Below are 16686 nucleotides of genomic sequence, written 5' to 3'. Positions count from 1 at the left end.
GCGGGGATGGAGTAAAGGTGTCTCGAAACATCTTAAGGTCTGGTCCAGAAGCTTATGCAGAGGCAGACAAAGAGACTCAGCCGGAGGCAGGGGAAGATGCATCGTCTCCAAATACTCCTTGGAAAACTTGGAACCCGAGTCCAGAGTAATATCAAGATCCACCGCCATCTGACGCAGGAAAGATGAGAAAGACAATTGGTCAATCAGAGCTGGCCTCGAGAAGGACTCGATGTCGAGGCGTCCTGATCCGCAGAGGCCGAGGATCGGCAGGGGGAGAGCGATCCCATGGTGTCCTCGAGCTCCGGCATAGGAGGAGGCGAGTAAGCCGGCGGAGAATATTCCTTATAGGGGTGCTTATGACGAGGCGAGGCATGCCTCGATGAATGCCTTGATGAATGTCTCGAGCGATGACCAGAACTGTGTCTAGAAGCAGGTCTCGAACGTCGAAGCGAGCGAGGCTCAGACGAGGCGTCCAGCGAGTAGATGGGGCTGGAGGCTGTGGATCGAAGCAGAGGAGGCTGAGAAGAAGCCCCTCGAGGCACCCGCCAAGCCTCGAGGCTCAGCATTGAGGAAGGATCCTGCTCCAGGCAGTGAGGAGGATTCAGCGCCATGAATTGAGTGAATCGGAGATGGCACGAGCAAAGACTCTGCTCCTTGCGATGCACGCCCCGAAGCCAGACCAGCCACTTGCCGAGACTCGGCTCCCAGCAGCGAGAGTGACCGTCGAGGGGGCACCGGAAGGCGACACTTGATCTCGCGGGAGGCCTCCGCATGCCTAGGCTGGATTTGAGAGAGAAGCGTCGGCCCAATCTTAGTAAAGAGCTCGACGAAACGCTGCTCCATCATGGCATGGAACGAAGCCGGCAAAGAGGGATCCGCATCTGCAATGGGACCTTCTGCACGGACTTCGCGGTCTCGGCCGCTAGGGGGCTTGGGCTTAGAAGCCTTGGGCACCTTGAGCACCACTGGAGCAATGGGAGGCTGCGTTACCTGACCTGAGGAGACAGCGAAAGGCACCGCAGCAGGCGTCGGAGTCGAAGCCGGCATGAACGAGGCAGGCTTGAGAAGACTTGAGGCTGAGGAGGTCGTACCGGAAGTCGAAGGCGCAGAGCCCTGTGATAAGGACAGCTCCGATGACGCCTCCATGCTGAACAGCGACTCCCAGAAGATGCAGTGATGCTTAAAAGCACGTGCTGTAAGTGTGGAGCAAGGCCGGCACGATTTCGGAAGGTGTTGAGGCCCGAGACACTGAATACAGCATCGATGAAGGTCCATCAACGAAATTGCACGCTGGCACTTGACACACTTCTTAAAACCGGTGACAGGCCGGCACATAGGCCGAAAAAGCTCCGCCGCAAGATCGAAGCCGCGGGGCCGTGGCCACATGGCCTGCCCGGTCAAACGAACGGAAGAATTTTTTTAAAAAAAAAACCAACAAGAAAACGCAACGCGAATCAACGATAATGAGTAACAGAACCCAAAACCGCGGACTCAGAAGGCACAAGAGAAGGTACTTCGCGCAGAGAGTCGAAGACGGACTTCTCAGGTCCACATAAAAGTAAGAACTGAGGAGACACGCCCGGTGCATCGGGCGGGAAGGCACTCGCGCATGCGCTGTGCGGGCGACTGGAAACTTCTGAAGTTTCTACAAGCAAGTATGCTTGTGAGACGTCCGCATCGGGGCTCCGTTGGATGACGTTACCCACTAGTGAGAATACCTGCCTGCTTGTCCTGGGATAATTTTTATTTTTTCTCGAGTGAATGCCAGTTAACCACTCGTTTGTTTGTTTTTTTGAGTATTCAGAAGGTATTCAGACTGTCCCTTGGCAGTGTCTGAGGTTTGAGAGTTCAAAATGGGGTCTTCATTTAACAATGAAGGGATGTAAAAATGTGAAGTGAGGAGAAGATAGATGTCTCACAGTTGATCTTAGAGGGAATGAAATGTAGATGGTTTCTCGAAGATATGATTGGTGGCACGTAAGGTGCGCAGGAAAGCTAGCATCTTCTGGCCCTATAAGAGAGATGAAAAGCATGGAAAGCCCCTAGGATTGAATGAGGGAAAGGAACTCCAAGGGAACTCTATGGGGATGTGAGCAACCACAGTGACCAATGAGACTCCGTTGAAGTGAAACTGGATCTCAAACAAGGGTACAAGTGCTGTGATCCAGTGTACCAATGTAAAAAATAGAAAAAATTAGCTATGTCTGAATTGAAAAGGGCCTCGGATAGGCATGTGGAATCTCTCGGAGAGAGGAAGAGATAATGGCTACTAGAGATGGGCAGACTGGATGGGCCATTTGGCCTTTATCTGCCATCATGTTTCTATGTTTCTTTTTTTCCATGAAAGCTTATTAAGATTTTGAAAAATACAAGAGAATATAAAACTGAAACATCAATGAGGTTCACAGTACATCAGTGCATGAATCAATACAAAACATAGAGTTACAATATCTGTTTGTATGCTTACATTCAAACCCAATGGAAGAGAGAAGAATATCAAAGTAATAACATCTTATATAGGTTTGAAGCTGCATGTCCTGTCTGTAATAAGACTGTGGCTTGAGTCAAAATAGAAGGGAAAAGAGTATGAAAAATTTGTCAAAGATTTTGATGACTAAAGCAGTGATGTAGTTGCAGCCATTTGTAGTGGTCTTTATCATTTAATGAATAGCTTTCTCTTCATTTGGAGAAGGGGATCAAGGTTTTCTCAGGAATTAGAACATCATGAAGCCTGAATGGATAGATAAAGGTATTCTCAGGCTTCATGTTTCTCTGTAAGTGTGGAAAAACCTCCAAAGTGCTGAGGTAGTAAATAGAAGAGATGAAAGCTAATGTAGTAGATTGCATCAAATTGAAATGAATTCAGAATGTCAAAGGCATGTCCTGCCAATGAGAGAAACAACCCCTGTGTCCAACTGGATAGAGCAACTAAAGAAAGTGAAGCTATCCAGTAGCCATGGCCAAAGCTTTGGTAAAGAAAAACCTGGCAGTTGAAGGAATCAGTTTCTCTTTCACTGAAGAACTGTGAGAAACAGGTCAGAATTTCACACTTTTCCTGACTAAAAATGACTTTTCTTTTTCCTATTAATATTTTTCTCTGACAAAGGGGAGAGCCGTGACTGTACAGGAACGGGTCAGAAAAAGACTGACCGGCAGAGGGGAGGACAATCCTGCACATGCTCAAAGGCTTACTCTAGCTAGGGGAGCGTACCGCTGTCAGAGACTTCACCATCAAGTGGGGCTGCATATCCCCTGTCTGTCTCCAATGAATGCTTTGCTCCTTTGAAAGAATGTGAGCCATTCTTTCTTGCATCACCATATGCCTGGAACAGGTTGCCTGAATCAATACGTCATGCTCCATCCCTGGCAGTACTCAAATCCAAGCTAACTCCCGCACACTGCTGTCAGATACCTAGACCCACTGTATCATTTCCTCTACCATAATCTCCCCAACTCTGAAATATCCTGTCTAAATTAGATTGCAAGCTCTTCTGAGCAGGGACTGTCTATTGTATGTTAAAATGTACAGCACTGGGTACACCTTTCAGCACAATAGAAATAATAATAAATAGTAGCAGAGCAGTAAAGTCACTTTATTGGCATCAATCAATAGAGGGAGACAGACATAGACAGAAATATGCTGTTAGAAACACATGCAAACACGCACACACATATATACAGAGATATAAACACTGGCTACAATTATATATGTCACATCTAGAATAGTTCAGAAGAAAAAGAATAAGATCAAAGGTTTGGGCTTACCTTATCAGCCAAGGTCAACTAAAGGGAAGAATGAGATCAGTGATATTAGAGAAGAACTTCTCATGGGAAAGTCAACAGAGGCAGACAAACATATGAATACACACACACACAAAGGTAGACACACATATAATCACAGATATGAAGCCAGACACTCACACGCACACAGATGTAGATAGAGTGGCTACAAAGAACAAGATTTTCTGATATAATAAACCCAATTCAATACTTTTGACTTTGGCAATAGTTCAGAAAAACAAAAGCTTGGACTTACCACATCCCAACCCACGCCAAACTAAATGGAAGAATGAGAGCAGTGATATTAGAGAAGAACTTCTCATGGGAGAGTCATACAGCAGCAAAGTCACTTTATTGGCATCAATCAATAGAGACAGACACACATATGTTCACAGATAAGAAGCCAGACACTCACACGCACACAGATGTAGATAGAGTGGCTACAAAGAGCAAGATTTTCTGATATAATAACACCAATTCAATACTTTTGACTTTGGCAATAGTTCAGAAAAACAAAAGCTTGGACTTACCGAAACATTAACCTAAAGGGAAGAATGAGAGCAGTGATATTAGAGAGGAACATCTCATGGGAGAGTCATACAGCAGCAAAATCACTTTATTGGCATCAATCAATAGAGATAGACACACATATGTTCACAGATATAGACAGACACACAGAAATACAGAGACAGACACACACATATACACAGAGGAAGACACAGTGGCTGAAGGATACTGGTTTGCTGTCAGATTCCTCCATATCCAATGGTTCTGAAACTGGAGACATAGCCCACCACGAGCTCTCCGCAACCATCTGTGCAACTGGGTGTAGGAGGGTAGTTGCTCCGTCAAGACTTGTAAATAATTATTATTAGTATTTTTTGTAACTTCCACCACATTTAGAACCCACCAACTTCTTCAGTGGCATCTCCCCAATAAGATAATAATAATAATAATTTTTATTTTGTATATCGCCATACCCAGGGAGTTCTAGGCGGTTCACAACAGTTAGTTGAAATACAAACAGTGTGGTTGAAATTGAAGAACATAGTAGCACAATCATAAAGTCAAACTAGTTATAACTAGTTATAAGAAAAAAAAAGAGAGCCACTGCCACTCATGAATTCAAACTCTCTGTCTAATATGCCAGTACCAAAATTCAGCAGCAAGAGCTTCTGGGTACTTAGTTAATAATTATCATATTATAAGTATTAATAATATAGAGTTTCCCTTTTTTTACTTGCTGTGATGGCAGCGATAGGATTCCATCACCTTGCAGAGTCAAAATATGGCCCCGAGGGGAGGGAACAAGAGAAGAAGAACGTGGCCCAATAAAATCTTCTCAACGGTGCAGCCTGCAGAGTCCCTGCGTGGGAACCAACGTCCCAGTGTGGCTTTCCTATTAGCCGCTGAAAGCACCCACGTCCCAACACTTACCTGGGATATCCAGGAGCTGCCTCATATTATTGATTGCTGCCAATGCTGGGGTGCAGCCAGTTGAGCTGGAATGGCACTTCCCTCCCCCGCTGGAACAGAAGCAGGGCCCTGAGGGGAAGGAGCCATAAAAATCACTGGCATTTTCTCCGTGCCGGTTTGTAGTGAAATTGGAGGCATAGATATCTTAACTTCTAAAGTCTCCATGGTCCTAGCGGCTGCTATGTGAGAAAACGAGGCTGGCAAGTCTGTAAGGGCAACAGACCCACGCTTGTTCTGAAGAAGGGCTTGTTAGGTTTTCCTTCTTTTTTTTAGCGATTGTTGTTCTAGCCAAAAATACTTGTGATTAGTTGTCACAGGCAAAAAACTGGCAGTTGAAGAAATCAGTTTCTCTGTCTCTGAAGAACTGTGGGAAACAGGTCAGAATTTCACACTTTTTTATGTGTAAATCTCTTTATTAAAGGTTCAGAAAACAACAGCAAACAAGTGCAGTAAAGTAATTTCAAAAACAATCAGCAGTTAGAGTGTATCAGCAACCAACCCCATCCCCTCCCACCCCGGGAGCAGCAGCAGCAGCAAGTGCATAGAAAGGGATACCTCCGTTAACCACTCAAACCCCAAGTTTGTTCTGAAGTCATGCAAAAGGGAGTCCAACATCTGTTTTTCAGAGCTCCCACATCTCTCCTTTCCATCAGTGCATGGTGGATCATCAGAGACCTCCAATGTGACATAGTAGCTGGTTGTGGGGAAAGCCAGCAATGCAAAATACTAGTTCTGCCCAAAACAATGGCTTTCCTAATAAAGGCTGCACAACCCGGTCGAATAGGGTGAAGACGGACCTGCAACGTAAAAAGAAAACTAGGATGTAAGCGCCATGAGCAATTCCAAAGTTGTGCCACATATGCTATAAGTTGAATCCAAGAGTGGCGTGTGTCTGCAAACATTTAATCCAATGATCACCTGCACAAATGTATAATTACGTTCTTTGTCTGTGGCTTGAGTCAGATGTTTATGACCTAGCTGCAGGCCCTTTTTCAACATATCCGGCGTTCTAGAGACCCGTAGTTCTTGAGTCCATTTCTGCGCTAGTCCAACAAAGTTCATCTCTTCCTCATCGGACACGTACGAAATAATGTCACCCCAGAACGGCCTTCGCTGCCTCCCAAAATAGGACTGGACTCTCTAAGTGTAGAGAATTAAAGTGAAGGTATTCATCCCATTTAGTCTGTAAATAAGCAGTAAATTGTTTATCCCCATGTAAATATGCCGGGAACCACCACCCACACCCAAGGCCCGATGGGCCACCCATAGAGACATCCAACCAAATTAAATTATGGTCAGATACGTCCAAGGGACCAATTGTAGCCTCTTCTACCTGAGTAAATAAAGATTCAGCAGTCAAAAGGTAGTCAATGCACGAAAAGGTATGATGCACTCTAGACTGGTGGGTATAATCATGGTCGGTTGGATGTAAGAGATGCCCTGGGTCCACCAACCCCAAGGATGGGCAAAAGTAAGGAATACCCTTAGTACTCCTCCCCAATGCTCCCACAGGAGAGTGGGATCCATCCATGGCCAGATCCAGAACTTGATTAAAATCCCCAGCCACTATCATAAGAACATAAGAACATAAGAAATGCCTCTGCTGGGTCAGACCTGAGGTCCATCGCGCCCAGCAGTCCACTCACGCGGCGGCCCAACAGGTCCAGGACCTGTGCAGTAAATTTCTATCTATACCCCCCTATCCCCTTTTCCAGCAGGAATTTGTCTAATCCTTTCTTAAACCCCAGTACCGTACTCTGCCCTATAACGTCCTCTGGAATTGTATTCCAGGTGTCCACCACACGTTGGGTAAAGTAGAACTTCCTAGCATTTGTTTTGAATTTGCCCCCTCTCAACTTTTCCGAATGCCCTCTTGTTTTTTTATTTTCTGAAAGTTTGAAGAATCTGACCCTCTCTACTCTCTCTATGCCCTTCATGATCTTGTAAGTCTCTATCATATCCCCTCTTAATCTTCTCTTTTCCAGGGAAAAGAGTCCCAGTTTTTCCAATCTCTCAGCGTATGGAAGGCTTTCTATCCCCTTAATCAGTCGTGTCGCTCTCCTCTGAACTCTCTCGAGCAATGCCATATCCTTCTTAAGGTACGGAGACCAATACTGGACGCAGTACTCAAGATGTGGACGCACCATTGCCCGATACAGCGGCAGGATAACTTCTTTCGTTCTGGTTGTAATACTTTTCTTGATTATACCTAGCATTCTATTCGCTGTCTTAGCGGCAGCTGCGCACTGTGCTGTCGGCTTCATTGTCATGTCCACCATCACCCCCAAGTCCCTTTCTTGGGTACTCTCATTCAAAAACATCCCTCCCATCGCATAAGTATACCTCGGGTTTTTGCTTCCCACATGCAATACTTTACACTTCTCAACATTGAATTTCATCTGCCATCTCTCTGCCCATTCCCCTAGTTTGTCCAAGTCCCTTTGCAATTCTTCGCAGTCCTCCTTTGTCCGAGCTCCACTAAATAGTTTGGTGTCGTCTGCAAATTTTATTATCTCACACTTCGTCCCTGTTTCTAGATCATTTATGAATATGTTAAAAAGCAACGGCCCGAGCACCGAGCCCTGCGGAACACCACTCGTGACCTTTCTTCAGTCTGAGTAGTGGCCCTTCACCCCTACCCTCTGTTTCCTACCTTCTAACCAGTTTCTGATCCATCCATGCACATCTCCGTCCACCCCATGGTTCTTCAGTTTCCGGAGTAGACGTTCATGAGGCACCTTGTCAAAGGCTTTCTGGAAATCTAGGTATATGATGTCTATGGGGTCTCCTCTGTCCATCTGTTTGTTAATTCCTTCGAAGAAGTGCAGTAAGTTAGTCAGGCACGATCTTCCCCTGCAGAAACCATGTTGGCTGGTTTTCAGAAGTTCGTTTCTTTCAAAATGTTCATCGATGTTTTCTTTTATCAGTGCTTCCGCCATTTTCCCCGGTACCGAGGTCAGACTCACCGGTCTGTACTTTCCCGGGTCCCCTCTTGATCCCTTTTTAAAGATGGGCGTAACGTTGGCTATCTTCCAATCCTCCGGAATCACACCTGTTTTCAGAGATAGGTTGCAAATTTGCTGCAGTAGTTCCGCTATTTCCTCCTTTAGTTCCTTCAGAATCCTTGGATGGATTCCATCCGGACCCGGCGATTTGTCAGTTTTTAGTTTTTTTATCTGCCTGCGCACATCATCAAGGCTCACTTCCATGGTTGTTAACTTTTGTGCTTGATTTCCCTTGAAGATTTGTTCAGGTTCCGGTATGTTGGTTGTGTCTTCGCTTGTAAATACCGACGAAAAGAACATGTTAAGTCTTTCTGCGACCTCTTTCTCTTCCTTCACCGCTCCCTTCCGGTCTCCGTCGTCCTGCGGTCCCACCTTCTCCCTAGCCGGCTGTTTCCCTTTAATATATCTAAAGAACGGCTTGAAATTTCGTGCTTCCTTGGCTAGCCTCTCTTCATACTCTTTTTTGGCTTTTCGAACCACATGGTGACATTCTTTTTGATACTTTCTGTGATCTTTCCAGTTTCCCTCAGATTTGTCCTTCTTCCATTTTCTGAATGAGTTTTTCTTATTGCCTATCGCTTCCTTCAGTATTTTAGTTATCCACGCCGGGTCTTTTGTTCGACTCTTGTTGCACCCTTTTCTGAATCTGGGGATATACAGATTTTGCGCCTCGCTCACCTTATCCTTGAAAAAGGACCAGGCATGTTCTACCGTATGCCATTTTTTGGAAGTGTTCCTAACTTTCTTCTTTACCATTCCTCTCATTGCTTCATAGTTTCCCTTTCTGAAGTTAAAAGTTGTCGCTATGGTTCTCTTTCCTTTCAATGGTAATGGAGGCTCTTTAATGCAAAGATTCACCAAGTTTTGAAAGTAAGGGTGAGACTACACATTGAGACCATAAATTATAAGCAAGCGGAAGGTGGTACCCCACACTGTAATGTGGGACAGTGAATAGCTACCCTGGGGATCATGTTGTTTAATTTGAACCTCACAAGGTAAACCCCTATGAATCAGCAAAGCCACGCCAGCCTTCTTACCAGGGGAAGAAGCGTAATATGTCTCCCACCCAACTCCACTTCAGTTTCGCATGCTCAGTATCAGTAAGGTGTGTTTCCTGGAGGCAGGCAATGTCCACCCTATGATGCTTCAACAGAGTGAGAATTTTCGTTCTCTTAATTGGGCACGTTATGCCTGATACATTTCAGGAAATGATTCCCAATGGGCGATTACTCAAGGTATATCAGGGGACATACCATAAGCCAATAAATGTAAACAAAATCTACTGGGCACCCAGCCTCACCCAGAAGATAAAAGTGTTAAAGACTCCAGAGAAGGAAGCAGTACCCAAACACAGTACAAAAAATAATTTGCAACCCAACAACCCCAGTATGTGCAAACATATAGATCCCCCATAATAAAAAGCAAGCCCCAGTGCTGCCACTGCTCCCCAAAACCTAACCAACCCAACAAACCCATCCCCCTCTTTCCCACAGAAACCCCAACATATCCTCCCAATAGGGATACCAATGGAGGTACGAACTGACGCTAGATTAACAAGGCACCCCCTCCTTGAACAGGCCAGTAATACCGTGATATCCCCTAGCAATTCAAATAACAGAGAACTAATACCACCAGAAAGGATCTGCAAAATGTTATGAAGGAATAACTCCACAAAATCTAAAATGCTGCACCCTCAAGGTCCACTAGAAGTAGAAGTTCCCAGAGTAGCAATAAAGTCACCTGCAGTAGCAATGATTGCCACATGCCATTATGATGAATCTTCAAAAGCGCTAGATAAACATATTGAAAATGCTGCTTGAGACCTACCAATTTTGTATACAGTAGGCAATAAGGCTTCCAACGTTCTGTCAGCACTGCAGAGTAATCTTGACGTATAGGCGCTCCGTCATACTTCAACTCATTCTTCTTCAATCGGAATTGATGAAGTAGTTCCACCTTGTGCCGATAGTTAAGCAATTTCACTATCACAACCCGGGGGTGCATATCTTGGCCATGTAGAGGCCCAATACAATGTGCACTGGGCCGAGTATGGGTGGGAGAGGAATTTCATCCGTCAACCAATACTCCAAAAGTTCCAAAAAGCGCCGCTCCGGGATTGTCTCCGGCAGACCTAAGAAACATAGGTTCGAGCGACGGAACCTATTTTCTAGGTCTTCCAGTTTCGTCGATTGTGCCCGTAGTAGGTCTTGCAGCCTGCGTGGTCGCAGTGTCCTCAATCGCCGATACCCATTGCTCCAATTCGGTTGTTCTCATCACCGCCTCTGACTAAATATGTTCTAGGTGAGTAATCTGGGCAGATATTTGCTCAAGCTGGGGTTCAAGTACATGTGCAATGGCTGCTTTTAAATCACTCAGTGCCACCTCAGTGAATTGGGACACTGTTGCCGATGGTGTCTCCACCATTTTGGTTTCGGCAGGCTGTGGACGGTCTCGATCTTTTTTGGCTGACTTAGCTGACATGGAAGCCTGAGACCAAGTAACAAATCTATCCATACAATCTGAAGGCAAACGCAAACCAAAAAACTTGAAAAAGGAGGGTTTAATGCAATGCAAGTTCATCCAGCAAGGAGCTAGCAAGAAACCGTCCTCACCAGCCAATCACGTCACATGACCTCACACTTTTTTTAAATTACGGCCCTAAGGGTTAGAAAGCCAAGGCTTTCCTAACTAAAAATGACTTTTTTCTTTTTCCTATTAATATTTTTCTGATACAATAACACCAATTCAATACTTTTGACTTTGGCAATTGTTCAGAAAATCAAATGTTTGGACTTACCAAATTATAAGTAATGCAAACGTAAAGGGAAGAATGAGGAAGCGATCAGAGACAACAGACAAGAAGACTTTGTTTAAAGAATGGAAAAGGTCAAAAATGGATGAAAACTGGAAAAAGCATAAACATCGCAGGTGCCATAAGTCAGTAAAAGGGGCCAAAAGAGACTATGAGGAAAAAATAGCTCAGAAGGCGAAGAACTTCAAGCTGTTCTTTCAATATATTAAGGGGAAAAGACCCGCGAAGGAAGCGGTGGACCATTGAATGACTATGGAATAAAGGGAGCGCTAAAAGAGGACAAAGCAATTGCCTACAAACTGAACACATTTTTTGTGTCTGTATTTAACAAAGAAGATGTACACAGCATACCGGAACCCTTCAGGCTATATGCTGGAAATGAAGATGGATAGCTGACAGGATTGACGGTCAGTCTAGAGGAGGTTTGTAGGCAGATTGATAGGCTTAAGAGCGATAAATCCCTGAGATTGGATGGCATCTATCCGAGGGTCATCAAGGAACTGAAAGGGACCATAGCAGAATTGCATCAACTAATAGCCAATTTGTCAATCAAATCGGGAAAGATTCCAGAAGACTGGAAGGTGGCGAATGTTATGCCGATCTTCAAGAATGGTTCAAGGGGAGATCTGGGAAACTACAGACCTGTGAGACTGACTTCTGTACCGGGAAATATGGTAGAGTCACTGATAAAGGACAGCATCTTTGATTACCTTGATAGACACAGGCTGATGAGGACCAGTCAGCACGGTTTTAGCAAAGGCAGATCATGTTTGATGAACTTGCTGCACTTCTTTGAGGGAGTAAACAGACAGATAGACAAGGGTGATCTGGTAGACATTGTATATCTGGATTTTCAGAAGGCATTCGACAAGGTTCCACATGAACGACTACTTAGATCTATTAAATCATATTTTGATACGTCAGCATTCAGAACCCTGGTTCAATCCCTCATACTAAGTCAACTTGACTACTGTAACATCGCCTATTTAGCAATTTCCCAAAAGAATATGCGACGTTTACAATTAATGCAAAATGCAGCGGTCAGACTAATCTTCGGGCTAAAGAAATTTGATCACGTGACACTGTACTACTAGCAGTTGCACTGGCTACCGATGGAAGCACCTGTAAGGTTTAAGGTCGCCTGCCTCTGTTTTAAAGTACTATACGGATTAGCCCCTAAATACATAACTGACCTTTTCTCCTTCTCAGCCAATAGACACAAGAGAAGCTCACATTCGAACTTCGTTTCCCACCCAGTTAGAGGTTGTAAACTGAAAAAACACCTTGAACACCTTCTCTCACATCAAGCAGCATTATGGGGTAAAGAGCTAGAACAATTGCTTTCGCCCACTACCTATGAGGAATTCAGGAAGCGTCTAATAACATACCTGTTCCTGAAGTATTTAGACAACTGACCCATACATCTCTTTCTCCTCAATAATGGTTTTCTTGACCTATTAATCACTGTCTTCCACCCCTCTTAAGTTCAATCAATTTGTACCTTCATTTAATCTTTTGTAAACTGCATAGAACTTCATGGTAACGGGGTATATAAACTATTATTATTATTATTATTACTTTGGAAACTTGTGAGCCATGAAATCAAGGGTGAAATTCTCACATGGATTAAAAACTGGCTGGAGCATAAGAAACAGAGAATGGGGGTAAATGGACAATACTCAGACTGGAAGAGTGTCACGGGTGGAGTGCCACAGGGCTCAGTGCTTGGACCTATGCTCTTTAACACCTTTATAAATGATCTGGACATAGGTACGACTAGTGAGGTGATTAAATTTGTGGATGATACGAAATTATTCAGAGTAGTGAAGATGCAGGGGGATTGTGAAGATCTGCAACGTGATATAATCAGGCTCGAGGAATGGGCATCGACATAGCAGATGAGGTTCAATGTGGATAAGTGTAAAGTGATGCATGTCGGTAACAAAAATCTCATGCACGAATACAGGATGTCCGGGGCGGTACTTGGAGAGACCTCCCAGGAAAGGGACTTGGGAATTCTGATCGACAAGTTGATGAAGCCGTCCACGCAATGTGCAGCGGTCGCAAAAAGGGCAAACAGAACGCTAGGAATGATAAAGAAGGGGATCATAAACAGATCAGAGAAGGTTATCATGCCACTGTACCAGGCCATGCCCTCACCTGGAGTACTGCATCCAGCACTGGTTGCTGTACATGAAGAAGGACACAGTACTACTCGAAAGGGTCCAGAGAAGAGTGACTAAGATGGTTAAGGAGTTGGAGGAGCTGCCGTACAGTGAAAGGTTAGAGAAACTGGGCCTCGAACAGAGGAGATTGAGAGGGCACATGATCGAAACATTCAAGGTAATGAAGGGGATAGACTTAGTAGATAAGGACAGGTTGTTCACCCTTTCCATGGTAGGTAGAATGAGAGGGCACTCTCTAAAGTTAAAAGGGGATAGATTCAGTACAAACATAAGGAAATTCTTCACCCAAAGAGTGGTAGAAAGCTGGAACGCTCTTCCAGAGCCTGTTATAGGGGAAAACACCCTCCAAGGATTCAAGAGAAAGTTAGACAAGTTCCTGCTGAACAAGAATGGGTGCTGGTAGGGCTAGTCTCGGTTAGGGTGCTGGGCATGATGGACCACTTGTCTGACCCAGCAGCGGCAATTCTTATGTTAGTATGTTCTTATCAGTGATATTAGAGAAGATCATGTAATGGGAAACTCACAGAGCCGCAAAGTCACTTTATTGGCATCAATCAATAGAGGGAGACAGACATAAGAACATAAGAAGTTGCCTCCCTGGGTCAGACCAGAGGTCCATCGCGCCCAGCGGTCCGTTCCCGCGGTGGCCCATCAGGCCTATGGCCTGTGAAGTGGTCCCTGACTATTGCTATGCTCTACTTCTATCTGTACCCCTCAATCCCCCTATCCTTTAGGAACCTATCTAAACCTTCCTTGAACCCCTGTAGTGTGCTCTGGCTTATCACAACATCCGGAAGCACGTTCCATGTGTCCACCACCCTCTGTATAAAAAAGAACTTCCTAGCGTTTGTTCTAAACCTGTCCCCTTTCAATTTCTCCGAGTGCCCCCTTGTACTTTTAGTTCCCCACAGTCTGAAGAATCTGTCCCTGTCTACCTTTTCTATGTCCTTCAGGATTTTGAAGGTTTCTATCATGTCTCCTCTGAGTCTCCGCTTTTCCAGGGAGAATAGCCCCAGCATTTCCAACCTGTCAGCGTATGAGAAGTTTTCCATATCTTTTATCAGTTTTGTCACTCTTCTCTGGACTCCCTCAAGTACTGCCATATCCTTTTTGAGGTATGGCAACCAGTACTGGACACAGTACTCCAGATGTGGACGCACCATTGCCCGATACAGCGGCAAGATGACTTCCTTCGTCCCGGTCGTGATACCCTTTTTAATGATACCCAACATTCTGTTCGCTTTCTTTGAGGCTGTCGCACACTGTGCTGATGCTTTCAATGTTGTGTCCACCATCACCCCCAGGTCTCTTTCAAGGTTACTTACCCCTAGCAATGATCCCCGCATTTTATAGCTGAACATTGGGTTCTTTTTCCCTATGTGCATGACCTTGCATTTCTCTATGTTAAAGCTCATTTGCCACTTTTTTGCCCACTCTTCCAGCCTCGTTAGGTCCCTTTGCAGGTCTTCGAAGTCTTCCGTGGTTCTAACCCTGCTGCAGAGTTTGGTGTCAGTTGCAAATTTAATAACCTCACATAGGCAGAAATAGGACAGAATTATAGACAGATAGACAGAAATATGCTGTTAGATACAGACATGCACACATACAAACATACATATATAACACAGACATATATAAACACTGGCTACATTTAATATATGTCACATCGACAATAGTTCAGAAGCAAAAAGAATAAGATCAAAGGTTTGGGCTTACTCCATCACTAGCAGCGTTCATCTAATAGAACCACATTCTACACAACTCTCAGTCACGATTTCGCACAAACCACAGTACAGAAACTGTCTTAGCGTCACTGACTGACCAACTCTTCCATCTATTTTCTCTGGGAAAAAGTGCACTGGTCCTTCAGTTTGACTTGAACAGTGCTTTTTACCTTGTAGACCATGACATTCTACTCAAGTGCCTCAATTCTATTGGCATTTCTGGTCAGGTAATAACCTGGTTCACAGGCATCCTAAAAAACCGTACTTACCAGGTCCACAGTGACGGAACCTTTTCCTATTCTTGATGTAACCCCTGCGGAGTCCCACAAGGCTCCCCTCTCTCTCTCTTTCTGTGTTCAACATCTACATGGCATCATTGGCCCATATGTTATCTGACTTAAAATTGAAATCATACATATATGCAGATGACATTACAATTATCATTCCCATAACCTCACTGACACAAGAAACAGAACAATTCACCTCATCTGTTCTCACTAAGGTAGAACAATGGCCTACACAATTCAAACTAAAATTGAACCCAGAAAAAACCAAGCTTTTCCTGGCAAGTCCTAACCACAAGCTAATGAATACCTCTCTGAAATTAAATGGGTTAATCTACCCAATCAATTCCACCATCAAAATTCTTGGAGTCATCCTGGACCGATGCCTGACTTTTGAAGATCACACCAATGCCCAGGTTAAAAAATGCTTCTGTACCCTCTGGAAACTACGAACCATCAAACACTAGTTTGACTTCTCTTTACAATTGCTGGTCCAATCTCTAATCTTAAGCACCTTAGATTACTGTAATATCATATACTTGGGATCATTTAAGAAAACCATCAAATGACTTGAGAATCATTCAGAACACTGCCATCCGTCTTATCTATGGTCTCAAAAAGTCAGACCATGTAAGCCCGTTCTTCAAAAAACTACATGGTTGCCAATGGAGGCAAGGGTCATCTTCAAGTTTGCCTTCCTCTGCTTCAAAACCATAACATGCTCATCCCCAATCTACCTTTTGTACCATTTTGTATTTCCAGGCAACACTTGCACACATAATACCTATCTGTTTGCCTTCCTCTCCCTGAAGGGCTGTATCTACTAGAGATTCCTTGACAGATCACTGTCATTCCAAGCAGGCAAATGGAATAAATGTCTAACCACCCTCATTTCTAATTCACCCTCATACCAATCCTTCAGGAAATCAATTAAAACCTATTTCTCTGACAAATTTCTCTGACTCCTTCCTGCCTGTTTTTATCTCTGAAATACTTCCGGACATACCTAACTACTCTCGGCTTACTAATGTAATTGAAAGTATTGGGCGGGGGAGGGGGATATTTATTATTGGAAAATGTTTTTTATGAAATATAAAGGGATGGGAGGGAAGAGGATAAATTTAATTTGATAAGATTAATTGTAGAATTTCAAGTGATATATCTAAGTTAAAAATGTTAATACCAATGTTGATGTACTTGATGTAAGTTATAAAATGAATAAAGATGTATATAAAAAAGAAAGTATTTCTTTTTTTTCTTTGTAAATTCGCTGTCTGTGTACAGTCTCTTCTGTAAACTGCTCTGAACTGATTGTGGTATTGCGGTATACAAAAATAAAGTTATTATTATTATTATTGTAAAATTAAAATCAACATTCTTGTTTATCAAATAAAGAAGGAAATCATTAGAAACTTATTT

The 16686-nt window shown here is 43.9% G+C and overlaps 2 long non-coding RNA genes across 2 annotated transcripts in view; one reads left to right on the top strand and one right to left on the bottom strand.

The window, feature by feature from the left end:
• The window catches only part of LOC117354755, a 31235-nt gene extending 26823 nt beyond the window's left edge, over positions 1–4412 (bottom strand). The window contains exons 1-3 of the long non-coding RNA XR_004538241.1: positions 4311–4412; positions 4037–4057; positions 3766–3783 (exon numbers count right to left, since the gene is read on the bottom strand). This is a non-coding gene — a long non-coding RNA (uncharacterized LOC117354755). The remainder of the gene's footprint in view (positions 1–3765; positions 3784–4036; positions 4058–4310) is intronic.
• The window catches only part of LOC117354754, a 739456-nt gene that overhangs the window by 345554 nt on the left and 377216 nt on the right, over positions 1–16686 (top strand). The window lies entirely within an intron of this gene.

Source organism: Geotrypetes seraphini, chromosome 2 (genome assembly GCF_902459505.1).
Source record: "Geotrypetes seraphini chromosome 2, aGeoSer1.1, whole genome shotgun sequence".
In the NCBI taxonomy this organism is placed as follows: domain Eukaryota; kingdom Metazoa; phylum Chordata; class Amphibia; order Gymnophiona; family Dermophiidae; genus Geotrypetes; species Geotrypetes seraphini.
This window is presented reverse-complemented; position numbering and strand designations above follow the sequence as displayed.